The sequence below is a fragment of the Vicugna pacos genome, unplaced genomic scaffold (assembly GCF_048564905.1).
Source record: "Vicugna pacos unplaced genomic scaffold, VicPac4 scaffold_19, whole genome shotgun sequence".
NCBI classification, from domain to species: Eukaryota; Metazoa; Chordata; class Mammalia; order Artiodactyla; family Camelidae; genus Vicugna; species Vicugna pacos.
In genome coordinates this window covers 13942569-13968239 of record NW_027328740.1, presented here as the reverse complement: position 1 = coordinate 13968239, position 25671 = coordinate 13942569, and the positions used below count along the sequence as shown (strand labels likewise).

General features: G+C 43.2%; 1 long non-coding RNA gene across 1 annotated transcript in view; it reads right to left on the bottom strand.

Annotated features, from left to right (window-relative positions):
• Positions 1-6807: 6807 nt before the first annotated feature.
• Positions 6808-25671, bottom strand: part of LOC140693022 (uncharacterized) — a 51061-nt gene continuing 32197 nt past the window's right edge. The window contains exons 15-17 of the long non-coding RNA XR_012068671.1: positions 25117-25267; positions 24252-24359; positions 6808-7056 (exon numbers count right to left, since the gene is read on the bottom strand). This is a non-coding gene — a long non-coding RNA (uncharacterized lncRNA). The remainder of the gene's footprint in view (positions 7057-24251; positions 24360-25116; positions 25268-25671) is intronic.

The following is a 25671-nucleotide window of genomic DNA, read 5'->3' as shown; positions in this document are numbered from 1 at the left end:
ATGCTGCCACCTAGGGTAGCCTATGCCACATGAACACCATTTCAAATAACGGCAGAGCTAGAGAATTCTACAGACCGGCAAATCTTAAAAGAATTCAGCAGTTCAAAAGTTTTTCTAAAAGAAAGGTTGAGAAAACTCCCCTGAATAGAAAAGCAGCAAGATGGAATGGAAAGAAGAAACCATTATTGGAAATGCAAGAAGAGCATGTGTGGCAGAGAAGAAAGAAGAAGAACTTAAGGAGGACATCAAAACCCTAAAGATGGGAGAGGGAAGCAGGAAATCACAGGTGATTGGAAGCACTCTCTTAAGTGAATCAGCTTATTTGACTCTGTTTGAAGCGAAAGGAGAGATGCATGGCCTGACGTGTTTGCAAAACAAGCGAGAAGAAGACCAACAAAGAATCAAACCAACAAACAAGCACCAAAATGGTATGGTTGGCTGACATATACAAAGGGAACCATGATTATTCAAAAGAAAATACTCAAGGTGAGGTCAAGGGTCATTCAGAACGCATCGACCCAGTATCGTGGCTTGCATGTACTCAGCACACTTGTATTCGGAAATCAGAAGCGTGCATTCATATTCGTAAATTTTGATTCATAAGAGCATATCGTGACCTAACACTAATGCCGATTTGGAATCAAATGGTTTCCTAGTCCGTGATGTAGACTTGTATGTCTTCCAACAGGATGAAGGAATGCCATATTCTAGGCTACGTAGAGAAGAAATGTAAGAAGCCTATAACAAAGGCAAGTAGCTCTGCCAAAGTGTACTAAGTGCAAAAGAGACCGACAGCAAAGTGCACATTGGGGTTGGTTTCATTTCTTGGAATTTCAGCCCCCATGAATCCAATGGATCCATGTCCTGAGAGTGTGGGTGTTTCAGCAGAAATCAGGCGACGCATATGTATTCCGGGTGTACGGATATTATAGGAACATAAGTCTCCTTTAGTGGGTCCCTGTGTACTGTGAACTGTTAGAAAGTTTAAAGACGTGTGAAACCATCAACTGAAAAGGGACACACTTCCCTCCATTGGTACGGTGCATAGAGCTCTGAACAAAAGGAAAGAGGGAAGAAGAAAGGCCCATGGGACGCTAGTGGGTAGAATCACATTTACCTTAGGAACCTCTCGTCGGATGCAGCCCCTCCCCCAACACTGACAAGATGCAGCAGCCATTGGGGATGGCAGTTAGCGGTTGGATTCCAGGTGGAATGTTGGTGTTTACCGCGAGGCTTGTTGTGGCTGTTGGATCCTAGGTAACCGGGCAGAGTTCTGTGGGTGGATCAGTGTGATGGAGGGGCTGCCGCCCTCTGTGGAGCTTGGCTTAGGTCTTTGGTCCGGGAAGCTGTGTCAGTTTGAGATACTGCTGCTGCCCAAAGACCTGAGGTCACAGGTCAGTTTCCAGAACCTGAAAGGGCAGACAGTGGAAGATCTGCCTGTCATCAGCTTACTGGTCAGGCTCCGAGGTACTTTCAGACTTGCCCAGTCCTGGTGAAGTCGACTTTAGGGGAGACACGAAGAGAAGCTGGCCGATAAGCTGGCTGCACGGATTGAGGAGAGATGCGAACACATGGATGAGAGATGTTCTGCTACAATGGAGAATACTGGCGTGGAGACAGCTGTAGAGGATACCAGGCTCAAAAGACATTCATGAGACATATTGAAACTCACTGATACAGGCAGAAACATACGGAGTGCCAACGTGGACTTGAGGAAGTTCCTCAATTCTCTTCTCCAATAACGGGTCCAAGGTCCCTGACGTCGGCAAGAGAAGAGATGGCAGAGATGATCAAAATGCTCCTGTTCTTGGTCGTGAGAATCCACACGTCAAAATGGGCCTTCCCAAGCCACTCAGACCAGAATTCACCAAGCCCAGGTAAGCCTTTTCCCAGGTTTGGGCCTAGCTAGTGAGCACTTGCCCTTCCCTCCCCTCCACTCATTCATCCATTTTGAAGGATCAGTACCTGAGCTGCAATGAAGCCGTTATGAGAGGAGCACGCCCCTCCTAGAATCAGATTTCCTCCCGCTTCACACTCTGTGAAAAACAGTGATCTCCTTAAAGTCAAATAGTCTCGGCTGAACTAGATAGGAATTGAATACTTAGCTCAAACCTAGAAACGATGTCCTTCCGCTAGATTCAGCAAATGTTGTGTTTATGTCTTCCCTGGGGTGAAGGGAGTGTGGTAAGTGAGGGGAATCTTTGACTGAACTTGAATCTGTATTAGGCCTCAGTTTTTCCAGACAGTATAGGTAAATAGTACAAGTCAGAAAGTGAACTGTACTGTAAAAGTCGCCAATTATATTAAAGACACAGCTTATGTGGATCGTCTTTCACTTGAGTCAAGCCCCCGGGGGCACTATATCATGCGGGTGCAGACTTGGTTGCGTTAAATGGCTTTACCCAACATGATCGGATGATTAAGCGTTCTCATCACTGATAGAAGAACACCTGGTTCTCAATAGACTAGCATAACTGCAGCAGGGTTCTCCTAGCTATAATGCCTCTAGGTCCTTTTGGATTCAAACCTAAATGTATATATTTGGTTTCTTTCCTCTTGTATTTTCCTAGAGAGGGATGTTACCCCTTGAAATGCCAACATTGGCCAGTAGGTGTCATTGGGAGTAAAGGGCACCACATGCACAACTTTATTCAAGGTTGGGGTTATTTCATATTTCCAATAGTTATTTCATGGTTCCTGTTGGGTTCAGAGGCTTCAACCGTAAAGAGCTGACATGACCCCTTTAATAGTTTGGACTGCTAGTTTGCATTCTATCTGTCTAGGTTTTCCGTAGAGCTGACACAATGTTACCAAAATTGACAAGTCAGGCTTCTAGGTCGATTGAGTGTGTTTCAAAAAATAATTTCATTTTCATATAACTCCCAAAACATGTAAATGAATTCTTTTAAACTTCTTAAAGACTGCAAAAGAGGTATCAACACAATGTCAAAACAGGTGTCTTCGGATAATCCCTCCAACCACAGCTGTATAGAAACAAAGAGCTAAGCAAATATCACATTTCTGTGAAATGTATCTGGATAGTGTTGATTCATCGATGCCCAGTTGGCAGAGAATAAGTGCAACCTGCACTCACTCGCTCCCATGAACAGAACAATGGAAACAACCACTCACACAGCCCTTGGCAGAGGACACTTGCCGAAGAGAGGTCTGTTACTTCCAAAGATAGAATGAGGCCTCAGAACCCCTAAAGCAGGAGAAGGCAAAGCAGGGAATGGAAACCAGTGCAGGGTCTGACCCCTGGAGATGGAGCAACAAGGGTGAAACTCTGTTTAACTTGGACGCACACTCTCAAGCGGACAGGAGACATGGGTTTGAAGGTGATGTGCTGAGATTTACAAGAGTGCACAGCAGATGCTTGGCTGAGAGAACTCAAAGAAACCAGCGCAAAATATCCCCACAGTTGATTCTGAGACCAAGATCCCAGCTGCAAAATTTGAGGTAGCAGAGGCAACGTTCAGTGAGGGATAGGGATATGGATGATGGCACATGCTGAGTCTCAGGGATCTGGAGTGCATTGTGGGATGTGGTGGGTCGAATCAAGAGAGCAAACCGAACTGTGTACCAATGATAAAGCAACCACACTTGTCGCGCGGTTGAGATTACTGGTATGTCCCATGGCCACACCCAGTGCATCTGCAGGACCTGGGACCAATTGGGCATTTTGCCAATAGAGCACGTGTGGGGCTGAATCAGAGCTATCGTGCATCTGTTCTGAAGTATCCAGGGGGCCTTGTGTTTGAAATCAGAATGAAAAGCCTTAGGATATGCTACATTCATCACCTGGGCTGGGATTATGGTTTGGTTTGAGGCACAGGATGCGCAACAGCTCTGTGGTGGCCTTCGTGCACCCATGCCACAAAAATGAGAGGACAACTAAAAGTGGTCCAAGTCCACAGCATGAGAAGAGGAAGCATTTCCTTCAGCACTATCTCCCAAAAGCGGATGCTACATTTTGGATGGCACAGGCACGGTACGGCACCGAGGACACCAAGGTCCGTCTGCGGGATCATTCCAGCAGGCCCTGATGTGTGACATCCATGGTTGTGCTTCCACTGGTGTTTCAGTAGACAGAGAAGCTCTGAGACGAACTGCTTTCTTTGGAACATTCCCGTGGCACTACAAAGCACAAGCGCACTCTCAGTTTGCTGTTTTGGAAACACTCCAAAATGACATAGAGCAGAATGCAGAGCTGAGATCCTTTAGAAGCCTCATTTCCACAAGAGGAAGTGCCCTGCGCACTTCCAGAATTGTGAGATAAGTGTAATCAAATTGAAGTTATGCTAATTGAAATAGTATGGGTTGTTCATCACAACAAATGCAACACCAGCAATTGGAGATATACCAGACAACACACACAGGAACACGATATGGCATCAATGTCTAGGAGAAATTGTCCTCACAGAAATCCCATGGAATTGTGTAAAGCCAAGAGTCTAAAATTTTCACTTAACAAAGCCCTGGATTTTACATTAGATACCTGATATTACCTGACCAGAATATTTGAAGAAGTACAGTAAAAGATACAGGAAGTTCCATTTTCACTTCCAAAGATATTGAAGGCCCAAGAGTTAAGCTTTCAAACAAGTAGACTGCAAAATGCTTTCCAGACCAAGTGTTGAAAATGGAGGTTAGGAAATCCCTGAAGTACAACAGTGTATCAGAATCACAAAAGGCAGAATACCAGAAAAGGGGAAGAGAAAGTCTAAAGACAAGCCAAAAAATGTTAGAAAACTCAATGGATGTGATAATATCAGGGCAAAATTCAGTCCTTAGCAGACTTGATAATGCAGAGGGACGCGTGAATGACTGTGAAAACAGGGGAACAGAAATCCTTCGGTCAGAAGCGGACATAGCAATGCAAGTGCAAACCAATGAAAACATTGCTGTTGAATACTGGGTTAAGACAGGGCATGAAAGACTAGAATTCATAAGAGTCCCAGAAGGAAAAGCAAGAGATAAAGAAACAAAAAATGTCTGAAAATTTATCTGTAGAAAAATCAGACTGAAAATTGCTGAAAGCCAGGAAAGTATCATCTATGCGAATTCAGGAATTACACAGCATCCAAATTAGGAGGAATCCCAATAGACCTACCAGCAGCTGTATGATTCAAATCAACAAAGTTCACGAATATCTGAGTGATTTAAAATGCACCTGGAGGAAACAACATAGTCACAAGGAAACCTCCAGAGGGGTTTCAGCTGATATCTCGGCAGCAATATTGCAGGACAGGGAGGAGTGCCAGGACAATGACCATATCCTGAATAGCCAAATGCTGCCACCTAGGGTAGCCTATGCCCCATGACCACCATTTCTAATAACGGCAGTGCTAGAGAATTCCACAAACCGGCAAATCTTAAAAGAATTCAGCAGTTCAAAACTTCTTCTAAAAGGATGGTTGAGAATACTCCCCTGAATAGAAAAGCAGCAAGATGAAATGGAAAGAAGAGAACCATAATTGCAAATGCAAAAAGAGCATGAGTGGCAAAGAAGAAACAAGAAGAAGGCAAGGATGACATCAAAACCCTAAAGATGGGAGAGGGAAGCAGGAAATCATAGGTGATTGGAAGCACTCTCTTAAGTGAATCAGCTTATTTGACTCTCTGTTTAAGCGAAAGGATAGATGCATGTCCTGATGTGTTTGCAAAACTAATGGGATGTAGACCAACAAAGAATCAAACCAACAAACAAGCACCAACAGTGTATGGTTGGCTGACATATAAAAAGTGAACCATGATTATTCAAAAGTAAATACTCAAGGTGATATCAAGGATCATTCAGCACGCATTGACCCAGTATCGTGGCTTGCATGTACTCAGCACACTTGTATTCGGAAATCAGACGCGTGCATTCATATTCGTAAATTTTGATTCATAAGAGCATATCGTGACCTAACCCAAATGCCGATTTGGAAGAAAATGGAGTCCTTGTCCGTGATATAGAGTTGCAAGTCTTCCAATAGGATGAATGATTGCCATATTCTACCCTACGTAGATAAGAAATGGTATAAGCCTATAACAAAGACAAGTAGCTCTGCAATAGTGTACTAAGAGCAAAAGAGACAGACAGTAAAGTGCACATTGGGGTTGGTTTCATTTCTTGGAATTTCAGCCCCCATTAAACAAAAGGTTCCATGTCCTGAGAGTGCGGGTGTTTCAGCAGAAATCAGGCGACGCATATGTATTCCGGATGTACGGATATTACAGGAACATACGTTTCCTTTATTGGGTCACTGTGTGGTGTGAACTTTTAGAAAGTTTAAAGACGTGTGAAAACATCAACTGAAAATGGACACACTTCCCTCCGTTGCTACAGTGCATACAGATCTGAACAAAAGGAAAGAGGGAAGAACAAAGGCCCATGTGACGCTAGTGGGTAGAATCACATTTACCTTAGGAACCTCTCGTCGGATGCAGCCCCTCCCCCAACACTGACAAGATGCAGCAGCCATTGGGGATGGCAGTTAGCGGTTGGATTCCAGGTGGAATGTTGGTGTGTACCGCGAGGCTTGTTGTGGCTGGTGGATCCTAGGTAACCGGGCAGAGTTCTGTGGGTGGATCAGTGCGATGGAGGGGCTGCCGCCCTCTGTGGAGCTTGGCTTAGGTCTTTGGTCCGGGAAGCTGTGTCAGTTCGAGATACTGCTGCTGCCCAAAGACCTGAGTTCACGGGTCAGTTTCCAGAACCTGAAAGGGCAGACAGTGGAAGATCTCCCTGTCTTCAGCTTACTGGAGAGGCTCCGAGGTCCTTTCAGACTTGCCCAGTCCTGTTGAAGTCGACTTTATGGGAGACACGAAAAGAAGCTGGCCGAAAATATGGCTGCACGGATTGAGGAGAGATGCGAACACATTGATGAGAGATGTTCTGCTACAATAGAGAATACTGGCCTGGAGACAGCTGTAGAGGATAGCAGGCTCGAAAGGCATTCATGAGACATATTGAACCTCGCTGATACTAGCAGAAACCTACGGAGGGCCACCGTGGACTTGAGGAAGTTCCTCAATTCTCTGCTCCAAGAACGGGTCCAAGATCCCTGACGTCTACAGAGAAGAGATGGCAGAGATGATAAAAACGCTCATGTTCTTGAAAGAGGTCAGATAATCCACACGACCCAAGGGGCAATTCCAAGCCATTCAGATCAAAGTGCACCAAGCCCAGGTAAGCCTTTTCCCAGGTTTGGGCCTAGCTATCAAGCACTTGCTCTTCCCTCCCCTCCACTCAGGCATCCATTTTGAGGGATCAGTACCTCAGCTGCAATGAAGCCAGTAAGAGAAGAGCAAGCCCCTCCTAGAATCAGAGTTCCTCTAGCTTCATCCTCTGTGAACAACAGGGAACCCCATAAAGGTCAAATACTCTCGTATGAAATAGATAGGAATTGAATACTTAGCTCCCACAAAGAAACAATGGCCTTCCGCTAGATTCAGCAAATGCTGGGTTTATGTCTTCTCTGGGGTGAAGGGAGTGTGGTAAGTGAGTGGATTCTTTGCCTGAATTTGAATATTTATTTATCCTCAGTTTTTCAAAACAGTATTTGTAACTATTATAATTCTCTTATTGAAATGAAGTGTAATTGTTGGCATAGATATGTAGTGACAAATTTTTTGTGGACCATTTTTCCCTTCAGGCATGTACCGGGTGCAAATATGTGGTTGCCATATTTGTCAGGTTTAATTGTGTTTCTCAACATAATTGGATGATTAAACATTCTCATCTTTCATAGAAGAGTACATGATTCTCAATAGCCTAGCAAAACTTTTGCAGTGTTCTCGTATCTTTAATGTCTCTAAGTGCTATTGAAACCAAGCCTATATAAAAATACATTGTTTGGATTTCTTTGTGCTTTCCTAAATAGTAATGTTGCCCCTTGAATCGCCAACATTGACCAGTATGTGCCATTATTAGGAAAGGGCACCACATGAACAATGGAAACCCATGGTTGTGGTTGTTAATGATTCTAAGAATTATTTCATTGTTTTTCTTAGTGTTGGAAGCACCAAGAGAAAAGTGTTGACCTGCCTCCTTCATGAATTTTGGCTGCTAACTAGTATTTTCTCTGTATTTTTCTTATTTGGGTATTTCAAGCTGATACCTAAATATGGCAACTCTGTCTTGTAGTTAGATTTAGTATATTTCTAAAACTATATTTATTTTGATACACTTCCCATAGTATGTAATTCAATTCTGTTAACTATTTGGAAGTCTGCAATGGAGGTATGTACACATTGTCAGACCTGGAGTCTTCGAACACATCCTTCCACCATTGATATAGAGAAAAATAGCTAAACAAGGATCAAGTGTCTGTGAGTTATGTCTAAATTGTGTTAATTTATCCATGCCAAACTGGCAGAGTACCAGTGCAAACTTCGCTCACTCTCTCCCATGTATACAGCAAGATAAACATCCACTCTCCCGGCCCTTGGCTCAGGATCCCTGCTGAATAATGGCCAAACATCTCTTACTTCAAAAGTCAGAAAGAATTCTCACATAACCGGGAAAGAGTAGAAGGCAAAGTAGAGAATGGAAATCAGTACAGGTCCTGACCTTTGGTGAAGGAGCAGCAAAGGGGAAACTGTTTTACTGGGATGCACACTCTAAAGTGGACAGGTCATTTAAGATGGAAGACGATGCGCTGAGGGTTAAAAGAGTGCATAGTGGACGTTTGATTGACATAACTGAAAGCAATAATCACAAAATTTCTCTGCAATTGATTCCCAGACCAAGACTGCATCTGCCAGTTTTGAGCTAGGAGTGCCTGTGGAATCTGTGTTAGGGGTGTGGCTGATGTCACAAATTTATTCCCAGGGGTTTGGAGATTGTTTTGGGCTGTGGTTGGTACTATCTAGAGAACAGATCTGCCTGGGTCCTCTCTTAATATTAAATCTGCTGGCATATGTGTTGTGGATTAGCTTAGTAACCCAGGGCCTTAGTCACAGCATTTTCACATCCACAGTATAATTGCTCATTTTCTCCATAAAGGAGAAATGGTCTCAATCAGAGCCATCTTTATCTGGTTTCTAGAATCCAGGGCAATTTAGTGTTGAAATAAGATTCTATAGCCAAAAGATCTGCAACTTTCATAGGCAGGATTGAAATTTCTTATTGTCCAGTGCAGAGGTTTTTGAAATGCTCCATGCTTGCCTTTGAGTTCCCATGCCTTATTGACAAGAGTTCTTGGAGCAGAGATCTGATGAAAAATAGGAGAATTTGAAGCTTTTCCATCAACCTTGCCTACCACATGCTAATGCAACTATAGTTGTGGTGCTGACCCAGTACTACACTTAGGACCCAATTGTGGCACTGCAGGATTGTTTCAGCAGTTTCTAATGTGTGACATCATTAAATTTGTTTCCACTTTTGTCTTTGTTTGCAGAGAACCTGAGGGAACCCATTATAAAATTTTGACTTTTCCGTGGCAACAGTGAGGACGAATGCACTTTCATGAGTGTGTATTGGAACAATTCCCTCTCCACATATCCAGCCTGCAGCCCAGAAATCATTTGGAAACCTCTATTCCAGCAAAAATTAGTAGTCCCAGCACTGTCAGAGTTATGATAAACATTTAACCAAAATGACACTCTGCTAACTTTACTAGAATAGGTTATATTCACCACAACAAAAACCGCAGTAGCAATCATAGATATAACAGGCAACAGACACAGAAGGAATGCATGGCATCATTACATACCAAAAACAATCCTCACAGCATTAAAACTAAATGTGCACAGAAATGATTTCACTTACAAAAGCCGTTCAACTCTATAATAGATAACTGATAATCCTTAACCCATAGTGATAGAGAGATATAATAAAGTTAAAAGAACTATTCCAAATTTTCAAAAGACAGGAGTCTCCTGAAAGAACATCCAATGTATTAGACCCCCAAAATTTACTAGAACATGACTTGAAAAGGGAGGACATAAAACACTGAAGGAAATCTTGAGTCTATGAATACAAATGCAGGCTAGTATAAATGGAAAGAGAAACACTTTAGATGAGCCAAATATAATCAGAAAACTCAATGGTGAGAATAGCTAAGCTAAAGACAGTCCAAATCGGACTAGATAATGCACAGGAACAAATAAATGACTTAGAAAACAGGATAATCACAATCACTCAGTCAGAACACGACATAGAAAAGCTAGTGAAAAGCAATGCAAGCAATGCAACTGAAACCTGGGATAAGAGAAAACATACCAGTGTATGACTCATAGGGATCCCACATGGAAAAGAATAAAGACAAATGATTTGAAAAGGTATTTGAAGAAATCAGACTGAAATTTTCTTAAACCAAAGATAGAACCGGCTATCTCAACACAGCAAGCACAGAGCGTCCAAGCATAATGAACCCCAGTAGGCCTAGAACAATATGTATTCTAATTTAAATGGCCAAAATTGATAATAAGGAAATGATTCTAAATGCACCAAAATAGAAACAAGTGCATTGCAAGAGAACTTTTTAATGTCTTCAGCTGATTTCTCAACAGATAGATTGGTATTTTTTTCTTCCCTCTTTCCTTTTGTGTTGATCTCTATTCCAAGAACTGATGAAAGGCAGATTCCTTCAGTCTAAACAAGATGAATGGGCAGAGATTCTAAAAGTGTTCAAGTTCTTGGAAGAGGTCATCAGAATCAACACATCTCAAGGGTCTTTTTCAGAGAATACAAGAGACCATGCACCAAGCCCTGTTTATCCTTTTCCCAGGAGTGGGCCAATGTATTAAGACTTGCTGTTCCTTCACACTCAACCAGCCATGCAGGTATAACCTCAGTCTGCTACTGCAGGAGAATTAGAGCCAGGTCCAATTTTACCAATACTGTAGGGAGAACCTGAGCCTGCTACTGCAGGAGAGACAGCACTGTGTCCCATTTCACCAATCTTTCAAGGAGACCCTAAGCCTACTCCTGCTGGAGACTCAGAGCCGAATCACATTCCACCAGCTGTGTAGGAAGACCATCATGCCTTCACTTGCAATGGATCCAGGAATGTGTCCAATTACACTAGCCTTGTAGGGAGACCTTGAGCCTGTTCCTGCAGGAGAAACAGATCTCTGTCGTATTCCACCATCCCTCAAGGAAGATGCAGGGCCTCCTCCTGCAGGAGACTCAGGAATTGGTCCAATTTCACCAGTCCTGCAGGAAGACTCTGAGCCAATTCCTGCAGGAGACCCAGGGCTGGGTCCCATTCCATCAATCATGCACTAAGACCTTGAAGTGGGTCCAATTCCACTAGCCTTGCTGGGTGACCCACAAGCCTGATCCTGCAGGAAAATTAGAGATATGTCATATTCCAGAAGCCCTGCAGGAAGACTGAAAGCCTGCTTCTGCAGGAGACCCAGGAATAGGTCCAAATACGCCAGCCTTGCTGGGAGAGCACAAACCTTATCCTGCAGGTGATACACAGTGAGGTACAATTCCAACAGCCCTGCAGGGATATCGTGAGGCCACTTCAGCAGGAAACACATGACTGGGTCACATTCCAATACCCCAGAAGGGAGACCGTGAGCCTGCTACTCCAGGAAACCCAGAACTTCGTCCCATTCCACCAAACCTGCAGTCAAACACTAAGACTGTATCTGCAGAAAACACAGTGCGGGTCACATAACACCAGCCCTGTAGTGAGACTACAAACCTGCTCCTGGGGGAGACCAAGCCATTCACAGAGAATATGAGCCAGCTCCTGCAGAAGAACAAGAGTTGTGTGACATTCTACCAGCTCTGCAGGTAATCCATAGGCTTGCTCCTGCAGAAGACAGACATCCCAGTCCAATTCCATCAGCCTCTCCAGGGAGAACCCCAGCCTCCTCCTGCAGGAGAGCCAGAACTAGATCCCATTCCACCAACCCTGCATGGAAACACTGAGCTTGCTCCTGCAGCATACCCACAGCCAAGTCATATTCAACAAACCCTCCAGGGAGACACTGAGCCTGCAATTGTAAGAGACCCAGGACTGGGACCAATTCCAACAGCTCTCCAGGGAATCCCTCACCTGCTCCCATAGGAGACTAAGAGCCATCAGTTCTGGTGGGGTCCCTGAGCCTGCATCTGCAAAAGAACCACAGGGTGGAGTCACATTCCACCAGCCCTGCAAAGAGAACAGAACCTGCTACTGCAGGAGACACAGGACTATGTCCCATCCCACCAACCTTGCAGGGATACCCTGAGCCTTGGACCAAGGAATGGGACAAATTCTGCTAACCTTCTAGGGAGACCATGAGCTTCTCCTGCAAGAGAACCAGAGATGGGTCATATTACAGTATTCTTCCAGGAAGAACCAAGGCCTGCTCCTGCAGGAGATGCAAGAACAGGCCCAATTCCACCAGCCTGAAGGCAGAGTCCAAATCTGTTCTGGCAGGTGACCTAGAGAAGGGGCCCATTCCACCAGCCCTGCAGGGAGACTCTGAGCCTACTACTACAGGAGACCCAGGAATGGGTCCCACTAAACCAACCCTGAAGGGAGACACAGAATCTACACTTGCAGGAACCACAGAGCCAGGACACATTTCATCAGCCCTGTAGTGACCCCTGAGCTGGGTCCAATTACACTATCCTTGCAAGGAGACTCTGTGCCTACTCCTGAAGCAGAACCAGTGATGGGTCATGTTCCAACAGCCCTGCAGGAAGACCTGGAGCTGCTTCTGCAGAAGACTCAGGACAGGGTCTGATTCCACCATCCCAGCAGTGAGAAAACTAGCCTGCTCCTGCAAGTGACCAAGGTCTGAGTCATATTCAACTAGCCATGCAGGAAGGACATAAGCCTGCTGTTGCAGGAAACTCAGAACCATGTGCCATTCCAGCAACACTGCAAGGAGACTCTGAGCCTGCCCCTGCAGGAAACAGAAACCCAGTCACATTCCACAAGCCCTACAGGGATACCAGAGCCTGTACATGTAGGAGACCCAGGCCTGGGACCAATTCTACCAACCCTGTGGAAAGACCCTGAATCAGCTCTAGCATTAGACTAAGAGCCATGTCACATTCCACCAGCCCTACAGGTAATTTATCAGCCTGCAACCTACACCTTCAAAAGACCCAAGAATTGGACCAATTCCAATGGCACTGCAGGGAGACCATGAGCCATGTCCAATTCCACTAGCCCTTCAGGAAGGCCCCAAGCCTACTCCTGCAGGAGAACCTGAGATTGGTCATGTTGCAACATGAGCCTGCTCCTCCAGGAGACCCAGGACTATGTCCCATCCACCAGCCCTGCAGGGAAACCCTGAGACTGTCCCTTCAGGAGAACCACAACTGGGTCACATTTCACTAGCAATGCAGGGAGACTTAGAGCCTACACCTTCAAGACACCCAAGAATTGGAACAATTCCAGCAGCACTGCAGGGACACCATTAGCCAGGTCCAATTCCACTAGCCCTGCATGTAGACCCCGAGCATGCTCCTGTAAGAGACTCAGCAATGGGTCTCATTCCACAAGTCTTGCAGGGAGAAACTCTTCCTGTTTCTGCAAGAGACCAACAGCTGAGTCACATTTCACCAGCCCTGAAGGGAGACCCCATTCCTGCACCTGCAAAGGACCTAAGACTGGAACAAAATCGACTAGCCCTGTAGGGGGACCCTGAGCCTGCTTCTGAAAGAGAATCAGAGATGGGTCATATTCCAACAACCCAGCAGGGACAGTCCAAGCCTGCTCCTGCAGGAGTTATAGAGCAGGGTGAAATTGCAAAACCTTGCAGGGACACCCTGAATCTGCTGCTGCAGGAGAAAAATGATGGGGTCTCATTCCACAAGCATTACAAGGATACCCTGAGCCTGGTCTTGCATGAGATCCTGAGCTGGCTCCTTCAGGAGACCCAGGACTGTGTCCCATTCTAACAACCCTGCTGGGGAACCCGAGCCTGCACCTGCAAAACACACAGGACCGTGTCACATCCCACCAGCTTTGCAGACTGTAAGACTAGCCCTACAGGAGACCTAGAACCAGGTTACATTACCAGTCCTGCAGGGAGACCCTGAGCCTGATTTTGTAGCTCCCCCTGCACCTACACACATACTTCTATGAGACCCAGAGCCAATTCAGGCATCACCACCCCTACGGGCTGAGATGTCTCTGCAACCACCAACACTGTCATCTAATTCTAAGAATCAACCCACTCTCAGACCCGAACTTTACTTCCCTTCTCCTGGCATCATTTTTGTTTCTTTTTTCTGTCATTTCCTTGTTTTCTTTCATGTCATTTAGAGTACCATCTATTTTTATGTTTTAAGTTTACCATAATAAAATTTAGATGTTTTTCCATTTTAAATTGTGCAATTCAGGAGCATTAAGTGCATTCACAATGCTGTGTAACCATCGTCACTGTCTAGTTTCAGACTGTTTCTTTCCTCAAAATAAAACCCCGTATCCAAAGCACACATTCTCTTTTCTCCCTCCCCCAACCCCTGACAAGCCCTAATCCTCTTTCTCTCTGTGTGTCTTTCCCTACACTGGATGTTCCCTATCAATGAAATCATACAAAAGATGGCTGTTTGTGTCTGCTCTCATATTTTAACAAGGGATTGGTGTTTTTTTTTTTACTTGAAGTAGCATTTTGGTTATTTCAAAGGGAAATCCAGGTGGATTAAATATGAGATATACAAAATGAATATTTTTAGAAACTATGTGCATAATCTCGAGATAGGCACTGCTATTCTATGTGTGAAACCAGAGCCAGGAGGGAGATGCTTAGCTCTTCCTGTGGCAAAACATAACCTAACAAAATAAAAAAAAATAATAATCAAAATCCATGAAAGACAAACCACAACATGGAAATATCATTTTTCATAACCTAAAGTCAGAGAAAGGTTTCACATCCCTGTGGTCCAAAAATATCTTGAAACACTGTGTTCTAAACAGAAACAGAACAAACACATGCAATTCCAACAAGAGGCAATGCAGGTGGCCAGTGTATATTAGAGATGCTCGACCTCTCAAGTGAGAATGCAAGATGTTCACACTTCGGAGACAGCATTGGTCAACATCACACTGGCAGGCCTTTAGCCTGGTGACAACCAGCTCTAGTGACAACATGAGGAGACAGAGGCCACAGTAGATCCCCTGGAGGGAAGAGTGAGCAGACTCTCCTCTCTGGGAGAACAGTATGCAGGATGCATCACAGTTCCACAAGTGCACCACTTTTCGAGCAGTGCTAATGCTTACCGTTGATCATACTAAAATTCTTGCACAATTGTTCAAAGATGTCTTTTCAAGGATGTTCATCACAGTCCTGTTTAAACTACTAGGGAAATGGAAGCAACACTAATGTTCATGGAGAGGGGGTGGGATTCATCAGTTCTGGTTCAGATGGAGGAATGATTGTTGTGCAGCTGGAAAAATGAGTGCTAGGTCTTTACCTGATGTCAAGGAAGCCCTCAGTTTGGATGCCTGTTAATCCATCATCTACATCCAAGATGCCATCTCTATGACCACATATGTGTCAAATCATCATAGATGTAAATGAATCTTGTGGTGTGTGAGAGACAGAGGCAGAGAGAATGAGAGAGATAGAGACTGAGAGATGTTCACCAAACCATTAATGACGGTCACTTCTGGGAGTGGGATTTGCAAATCTCTGCACTTTTCCTTTAGGCAACATTTCAAGCGTTTATAATGTATCTATATTGCTTTACTAATTCTAAGGTATTAAAAGCATATGTTACTTGAGATTCATTCATATTTCATCTATAGAATAAAGTTTATTATTTTTATTTTAAAATATTTGTTACAAGTACAATCAGCATTTATGAGAGTAAAATGATAAATTCTTAAGAATTAAGAATCAGATAAAGAACAAAACTTTTTGGTGACTCAGACACAGGCCAGCTATTTGGCAGTAAATGGCAGGGTGGGACAGGTTTCTCCAGAAGGTTGTGTATGTTCTGAATCAGCATCCAATAGAGGCAAGGAAAAATTACAAGACATGTACGCTGAAAACTACAACAGCTTGTTAAGAGTAATTAAGAAAGACCTAGCCCTATTTTAAAATTTGAAGGAGCCAAAATGGCAGAGTAGACAGACTCACAGCTTGACCTCTCCCACAAATACGCAAAGAATTACATCTACAAAAACATTGAATTGCACAGAAACCTCCTGAACTCTGGTAGAGTGTCTTTTATTTTGAAATACAGGAAGATTCTCACAAAATATGGTAAGGAATAAAAAGAGAAAAGAAAAATTCAGTGCAGAACTGATCCTGCAGGGAAAGAGTAGCATAGGAAGAAAGGCACACTCACACTGGGACACAACCTCTCTAGCTGGGAGATCAGCTAGGAAAGAAGCAGAGCTTCCAAGGTTTGGAGGAGACAGTGGCAACTGCATGGCAGGCAGAACTGGAGAAAACTGACACAGAGGGTCCCTGTGATGACCAGCCCTAGACATGAGCTAGAAGGGATGAGCCAGAACTGGCTACTGGAGTCAGTGAAGAGCCCAGGCAGAGGGCTGGGTCACACTGCAGACAGGCAGCCTCAGGAAACTAGAGGGCAGTGTGAGCTCTGGCTGTGTGTGTGTGTGTGGAACAGAACAGACTGAAACTCTCATAAAAAAGCACCGATGTTGGTATAATGGGGGAGGAATGAAACACAGCTGTGCCAAAGTCACTTTCTCCACTTGGCTCCATTGTTGGTGTGTTCTCATGAGAAGAGAAATGGGGCTTGGTGATAGGCAACACTTCTGCACAAAGGCAGAGCTGAATGTTGACTCCATACCCTGTGCCATTGCAACTTCACAGGCAGGAATGAGATTTGTTTACAGCCCCAGGCAGAGAGGGTGGATTTGCTGTATCTGGTCACTTTGTGGATCCACACCTCTGAGACTTACAGGCAGTGAGTGGAGTTCTGACTCAAGAAGGGTGGCCAGTGAGGGTATTTACAACAGGGTGGTGTATGGTTCCATATGTGGGTGCGGGATTAGGGTTTGAGCTGAACCTGTAGTGGACCACAAATTCATGTGTGTGACTGCACACTTGCTAAGGCAGGTCCAAGGGACTGACACTGCTGGATCTGCACTGATGTTTCCTGGGGCTCAGAACCTGAGGGGCACCAGAGTAGGTGGCTGACATTCCCATAGCTAAGGCAGGGATAAAGCCAACATCAACAAATAGTACTTTGTAAGTCTGCATAACAAGTGACAGGCAACACCACAGAGAGAACTCCCCAGTGAACATCTTCTGCCTATTCTTCTTCACAACTGAATTGCTCCAACCCTGCCTACTACATATCACAGCTCAGAAACAGGTCTAAAAGAAATACATAGAGCCAGAGAAATATAAGTAAAATAAAGAAGCCGAGGAACCACTTTCAATTAAAAGAACAAGAGAAATCCCCTGAAAGAACAATCAGTAAAATAGACTTTGATAGTCTACTAGACTTCAAAAAGGAAATGATCAACTCACTGAAAGAAATAAAAGAGACTATCAATAGAGACAGAAAACTTTAAAAAGAAAATTTAAACTATAAAGAAGAGCTAGTTAAAAATAGAAAATTCAACTACAGGCAATCAAAAGAAGACTAGATAATGCAGAGGAATGAATAAATGGCTTAGGAGACAAGATAAAAGAAATAACCCAAAAAGAACAGCAGACAGAAAAGTCAATAAAAACCAATTAAAGCAAGATAATATAAAGTGTGCCAGCCTATGCATAATGGTGAGTCCCAGAAGGAGAAGAAAGTGAAAGGGGGATTGAAAAGTTAGTTAAAGAAATCATGACTGAAAACTTTCCAAACCTTAAGAAGGAAAGAATTATCTAACTACAGGAGGCACACAGGGTCCCAAACAAGGAGAAACCAAACAGACCTACACCAAGACATATTATAGTTAAAATGGTTAAAGTAAAATAAAATATTCTAAAGGCAGTGAGAGAAAAACAAAGTGTTTGTTACAAGGGAGTCCCATAAGCATTCAGCAGATTTCACTACCTAAAATCTTCTGGCCAGAAGGGAGTGGCAAGATGTATTCAAAGTCCTGAATAAGAAAAAGGCTGCAAACTAGGATATTCTATCTAGAAAGACTATCCTTTAGAACAGAAAGAGAGAAAGATTTTCACAGACAAGCAAAAACTAAAAGAATTCAGCAGTACTAAATCTATGCTAAAAAACAATTTGAAAGTTCTAATCTAAATAAAAAATAAACAGGAAGCTATAGAAATTAAGAAACCATAATTGGAAATGCGATAAATACAGTGAGTTGCAAGGGAAAACATGAGGATATAAATAAGTCAGTAAGTCAATAAAGAAAACAAGAAGGCAAACAAGAAAGAGAGAATAGCAAAATCATGAAAGGTGGAAGAGGAGAGCAAGAGAATATATATTTTTTTCTCTTTTTTTTCTTTTTTCTCTTTGTCTTCTTTCTTTTTAGGATGCACTTGAGCCCACATGACTATCAACTAAAACCAAACAGATGAAGTAAGGGGTTACCATACTTGAATGACAAGATAACCACAAATCAGAAGTATATAATAGAGTCATAAAACCCAAAAAGAAACCAAGCTAATAGAAAAGGAATTTATCAAACCACAAAAATAAAAATAATTAAAAGAAAGAAACAAATAATTACCAAAATCAACTGGAAAACAAATTTCAAAATAGCAATAAACCCACATCTATAAAATAGCTACTATAAATGTCAATGGACTAAATGTTCCAATCAAAAGAAAAAGAGTGAAGGAGGAGGAAAGATGGTGGAGTAAAAAAGATGCTCAGAGCTCACCCTCTCCCACAAATTCACCAAGAGTGACATCAACAGACACACCCACCACCCAGAACACCTGCTGAACTTTGACAGAATATTGGCTTCTTCAAAAGATAAAATTTTCCACAAATCTGGTGGGAGAACAGGAGAAAAGGAGAAAAAGGAAAATAGTTCTGGACCATTCCAATGGGGAGGGAGCTGCAAAGGAGGAATAGCATTAATACACTGGGTCTCTCCAACTCCAATGGCCAGTTCAGCAGGATGGAGATGGAACCTCAGAGGCTCAGATCTGTATAGAATAGACTTTGACTGACAGAACTAAGTTAATGGGGCACAAAGGGTCCCAACGATCCCCAGCCCTAGATGCGAACCAGCAGGTGTGGGATGGGACAGCCTGCCTGAGTTGAGCAGAGGACTCGGGCTGACTCTACAGAGGAAACCTTGGGGGACTGCAATGTTCTGTGTGCCATGGCTGGGAGAGTATACAGAACAGCCTGGGTCCCCCATAAAATAAAAAAAAAAGGCAGAAAACACTGCTGGTGTGCCCTGGGGGGAAGGGTAGCCATAGCCTTTGTGTCCGCAGACCCACAGTGCCATTATTGGAGACTTCTTGGGAGAAGAGAGTCAAGGCTCAGCCATAGCCACTATATTTTCTGGTGCATGGTTCCCAGATAGAGGAGGGGTCAAAACCCAAATCCCTACCTAGGGGCTCCACAACCTCATAGGTGGGAATGAGATTTGTTTACAGTCCCAAGAAGAAGGGACCATTACACACCGATGCCTCTCTGAGTTGGCTCTTCTAAGACAAATGCACAAGAAGCAGTGTTCTGGAACAGAGCAGGGGTGAGGGCTAGTGCAGCTGTTTCCTCTGAGTCCACCTACAAAGCATGGACCTAATGCGGCAGGGGAGCTACCTGCCAACTACCTTGCACAAGTGTGGTCCTGGGACCAGGCATCTGGTGGGGGGTGCAGACCACCCATTTACAGATGCTGGGACACAGACCAGGGGCACGACTAGACGGCCTGTGGAACCAGCAAGTGGAGTTTTCACAGCAGGATATGGGCAGGAGTGTGACAACCACAGGAAAAAAAGGAGCTCCTGCTCAATAGCCAGGGCAGATTCAGGCCACCAGAACACCAGCCACACCACCAACAAAGGGGATAACAGGCAAAAGGCGTGGAAGGAAGACTTGGTAACCACCCATAGTTAAAAATAACCTTATGACAAAATTATTAAGAGTGTATATTCTTGCAGAAAGGCCAAGATAGTGGAGTAGAAGGATGCTTGTATCTTATCCTCTCCAATAAATTCACCAAGACTGACATTCACAGACACACCCATCCACTCAGGACATCTGCTGAACTTTGATAAAACATTGCCATCTTCAAAAGACAAAATGTGCCACCAATCTGGTAGGAGAAAAGGAAAAAAGAAGGAAGAAAATGCAAAATGGCTTGGGGTTGGTCCTTTGAAGAGGGAGCAGCAAAGGAGGGATAGTGCTGGTTGACTGGGTCTCCCTCTTTCCAATGGAGAGGTCAGCAGGATGGACAGGGAACCTCTGAGGCCCAGATGTGTACAGAACCACCTTTGACTGACAGAATTAAGTTAAATGGGCACAAAGTGTGACAACAACCCCCAAACCTAGAAGTGAATCAGGGATGGGAAGGGACAGGCTGCTGGATCCAGGCAGACTCTGGATGACTGTACATAGGTAACCCTGGGGGACTGCAGTGTGCTGTGGACATCTGCTTGGATTGTATACAGGTCAGAACAGCCTGGGCCTCCCATAAAATAAGAAAAAAAATAAAGCAAAGCAATATTGCTGGCTTGCCTGGGGGAAGGGGTGTTTCGTCCTTTGTTTCTGCTGACTCATGGCAACATAACTGGTGATTTCTCAGAATAAGAGAGATGAGGCTCAGCCACAGCCATCATACCCACCCAGGCAGACATGGGGTTGAAACCTGAATATGTACCTGGCAGTTCTGCAACCTCATAGGTGAGACTGAGACTTGTTTACATCCCCAGACATATAGGAAGTTTCTGTCCTGGTGCCTCTACGAACTCACACCTCTAAGACAAATGAACAAGGAGCAAAGTTCTGGCAAAGAGCAGGGACTAGGGCTGGTGTGGCCATTTGCCTCAAGCCCACCCACAGAGTGTGGAACAGATGTGGAGTGGGGAGTTGCACTGAATATGGGAGCAACCAACCCAACTATTGTGGAGGACTGCTGCACCTGGACACGGCATTGGGAAGGGGCACAACCTGCCCACCTACCATGCAGGAGTGCAGCACCAAGATGCAGCACTGGGAGGAGATGTGACATGTCTACCTACAGGCACTGGGAGCAGCACAGACCAAGGGTGTGACCAGAGGGTCTCTGGAAACAACGAGCTGAGTTCATGAAGCAAGGCAAGGGCAGGAGCTGTGACAACCACAAAACAAAGAGGAGTCCCCATTCAATAGCCAGGGTAGGCTCTGGTTAACAGGTTAATGGCCACATCATTAACCAAAGGGATAACAGACAAAAGGCACAGAAGTAAGACTTGGTAACCACACATATTTAAGAAGGACCTCTTGATAAAATTACTAAGGGCACACAATCTCCACGGGAACATACTCTTTTCTTTTTCTGTTCCATTTTCTTTTACTTTTTAAATGTTACTTCTTAAATAATTTTTATATTTCTATTTTTAATCCCTTTTAAAATTTTCTTTTAAAATACTTTTATTATTATCTTTCAATTTGTCTAATTTCATTTTTATCCTTGTTTTTTTCTTCTGTTGTGATTATACTCTGTTCTCAAATATTTTTTCTTCCTTTAATATTTTAAAAATTCATCCCAACTCAATTGTTATCTTGTTTCAATATGTTCTTCTGTTATTGATTATACTGCTTTTAAAACTAATTTCTTTGTGCTTAGTTTTATTTCTGCATCCATTTTATATAAATAAGTAAACTCTTAAAAGACCACAGTAGATAATTGATACTCCATAAGCCATAGTGCCAGAGAGATATAAGCAAGATAAAAAAGCAGAGCAACCTGTCTCAATTAAAAGAACAAGATAAACCCCCTGAAAGAACAATCAATGAAATAGACATTGATAGTCCACTAGATAATTTCAAAAAAGGAGTGATCAAAGTACTGAAGAAACTAAGAGATTGTGTATAGAGACAGAGAATATGTCAAATAACGAAATTGAAACTCTAAAGAGGAGCCAGTGAAAATTGGAAAACTCATTTGCTGAGATGAGAGTTGAGGTAAAGGATGTAAAATGTAGGCTGGATAATTGAGAGGAATGAATATGTGACTTAGAAGACAGGACAACAAAACAGCTGAGAGACAACAAATAAAAACCAATGAAAGCAATATAAGGGACCTATGGAATAACATAAAGCATGCCAACCTACTCATAATGGGGGTCTCAGAAGGAGAAGAAAGAACAAAGGAGATTGAAAAGATATTTGAAGGAATCATGACTGAAAACTTCCCAAACCTAAAGAAGGAATCAGATATCCAAGTACAGGAAACACAGAGCGTCCCAAACAAGGAGGACCCAAACAGACCCACACCAAGACATATTACAATCAGGATGACCAGGGTTGAGAATGGGAAATGATTCTAAAGGCAGCAAGAGAAAAACAAAGAATGAGATACAAGGGAACCCCCATAAGACTTTCAGCTGATTTCTCTACAAAAACAGTAAAGGCCAGAAGGGAGAAGCAAGGTATATTCAAAGTCCTGAATGAAAAAATGATGCAGCCTAGGATACTTTATCCAGCAAGGGTATCCTTTAGAATAGAAGGAGAGATAAAGAACTTCACAGACAAGCAAAAACTAAAAGAAGTTAGCAACACTAAACCTATGCTAAAGGAAATATTGAAAGACCTACTCTAAATAGAAAAGAAGCAGGATGCTACAAAAAGGAGAAAACCATAATTGGAAAGGTGATTGCTACAATGAATTACAACAGAATAAACATGAAATCATAAAAGAGGGCATCTAAATCATTAAGGGTGGGAGAGGCGAGCAAGAAAATATACAGGTTTCTCTCTCTCTCTCTTTCTCTCTGTCTCTCTCTCTTTTTTGTTCTTGGTAGGATGGGTTTGAGCTTATATTACTATCTGTTTAAAACAAACAGATATAGTAATGGGTTAATATATGTACAAAGTAGGTTAACCACAAGCCAAAAAGTTACAATAGAGTCACAAAACTAAAAAGACACCAAGATAATAAAAAGGAAAATTATCAAACCACAAAAAGAAAAAGTAAGGAACAAAGAGGAAATACAAAATGAACTGCAAAACAAAGTTCAAAGTGTAATAAACACATTTCTATCAATAATTAATATAAATGTCAGTGGACTAAATGCTTTAATCAAAGGACATAGAGTGCAGAGTGGATAATAAAGCAAGTATCTACAATACGCTGTATAGAAGAAACCCACGTTAGGGAGAAGGACACACATAGATTGAAAGTGAGAGAATTGAAAAAGATATTCCACACAAATGGAAATGACCAGAAAGCAGGAATATCAACAGTGATTTCAAATAAAATAGACTTTAAAACAAAGATTATAAAGAAAGATTAAGAAGGATATTTTATAATGATTACAGGAGTCATAGATGAAGATATTTCACTCATTAACATATATGAACACAACATAGGAGCACCTAAATACATAACAGATAACAAGAAAATACTAACAGATAAAAAGGGAAAATTTGATCGGAACACAATCACAGTAGAAGACTTTAACAATCCATTAACATCACTGGACAGATATTCCATACATAAAATTAATAAGACAACATAGAAATTAAATGATACAATAGAACAATTTGTCTTGGGTAATATTTTCAGAACATTATATTTCCCTAAAATAGAACATACATTCTTCTCAAGTGCACATACCACATTTTCTAGGATAGATCATATACTTTGTCACAAAAGAAGTATTAACAATTTGAAGAAGATAGAAAATATTTGAAGCAACTTTTTCTGACCACAATACCATGAAACTAGAAATGAACTACAGAAAAATAAAGGAGAAATAAATGACAGTATGGAGGTTAAACAACATACTACTTTAAAAAAAATGGGTGGATGATGAAATCAAAGAAGAAATAAAAAACACATTCAGACAAATGATGATGAAAACACAACCATACAGAACCTATGGGATCCAGAAAAGGCAGTGCTTAGAGGGAAGTTTATAGCGAGAGAATCAGGTCTACCTCAAAAACGAGGAACAACTGCAATAAACAATCAAACTTACCACCTAAAAGAATTAGAAAAAGAAGAGCAAAAATAACAAAAGTAAGCAGAAGGAAGGAAATAATAAAGATCAGGGAGGAAATAAATAAAATAGAGATATAAGAAACATTTGAAAAAATCAAGCCAAGAGATGGTTTCTTGAAAGAGTAAACACAATTGACAAAATTATGTTCTATGCTGGAAATTGACACAACAATGCAAACTGACTATAACTCAATAAAATAAAAATTAAAAAAATAAATATATTAACAAAAGAAAAAAGAAAAGGTAGTTTCTACTCACCAGACTGGAGGAGGGGACTGCAACCCATGCGGGGTCACACCCCATGGGAAAGCCTGGGGTCAGGATCGGAGGAGCAGGGTGCTGTGGACATGATCTGTCACAGGGTTTCTGCAGGAGGGGAGTGTGAGGCATGTGAGCAGGCTGAGGACTGGCCATTTGAGTAAGTTCATGGGCTCTGTGGTGGAGGGGCTCCCCCAAGTTTCTGGACTTGACTCTGGGTGAGTTGGGCAGGTGGACAGTGGCTCAGTGTGAGTCCAAGTCCAGTGGAGGAGGTAGTGAGTTAGATCTAGAAGGACTCCTTCTGGGGTGGGAGGGCCCACAAGGGAGGCAGGAGGCCAAGTCCAGGTGACTGAGAACAGGGTGTGTCCTGCACAGGGCTGCAGGGCAGATGAAAGCATCCAGTCTACAGAAGGTGGAAACACGGTCCATACAAGGGCTCAGCTCAGATGTCACCTCCTCAGAGGAGCCTTCTCTGCCTGCACAGTCTACAGGGACAGCCTCCTCCAAGCACATCTCCCCAGCAGACACCTGCTCCATTTCCTGCATAGCATTCAGGACACGGGCCCCTGCTCCGTACCCAGCCATGGTTCCGCTGCCCTGAGGAAAAGCCCTCACAGGAGCCATAAAGCCCTACACGACCTGGGCCCCACCTCTCTTTCTCCTCTGGCACCACTGTCTCCACCTGGCCCTCTTCTCCTCCACTCCTGCACTCCTGACTTCCCCCAGCCTTATGTGCTCTCCAGAGCACAGGTCCCTCCTAACATGCTGTGTGTGCTCACTGTGTCTAATCCACTGCATGCCTCCCACCCAGGTCAGTAACCAGCACACAGTAGGGCTCAGTAAGTAGAGTATGAATGACTCTTACCATGACTGCTGGGAAGGCTTTTGTCTGTGGCCTACAGTGATCACACACCCGTCACACAATCTCTGAGGTCCTACTGTGTTGGGTGGGTTCCAGATACCGGGCACAGCAGGTAGTGAAGCAGTCAGGTCTCCATCCACATGCAGCAGACAGCCTGGTGGGGGACACAGAGAAAATTAAGTAAAATATATACAATGTCCGGAGGTGATATGTTCCATGGAGAAAAATAAGGTCAGGGAGGATATTTGAGCAGATTCCTGGAGGTGTTTAAGAAGCAGGGGGAGAGAGAGCCTGGCTGAAAGAGCAGCCATCCCAAAGGCCCTAAGGGCAAAGTGGGATGTATGTGGAGGGTCTTAGTTATCCGTGTGAGTTCTTAGTCCTGCCTTGAGTATGTATGTTGCTTTCATTTGTAAACCTTGATTTCCCCTTTATAGCAAATTAACCTGCATCATCAGTCTGCATAATTTAGTCAACTCTGTTTCAGGTGTTGTGGGCACAATGGCAGGCTAATTACTTGGGTTGGTAAAGAATTACCAGCGTCTGAGAAGGGTTTAGGAA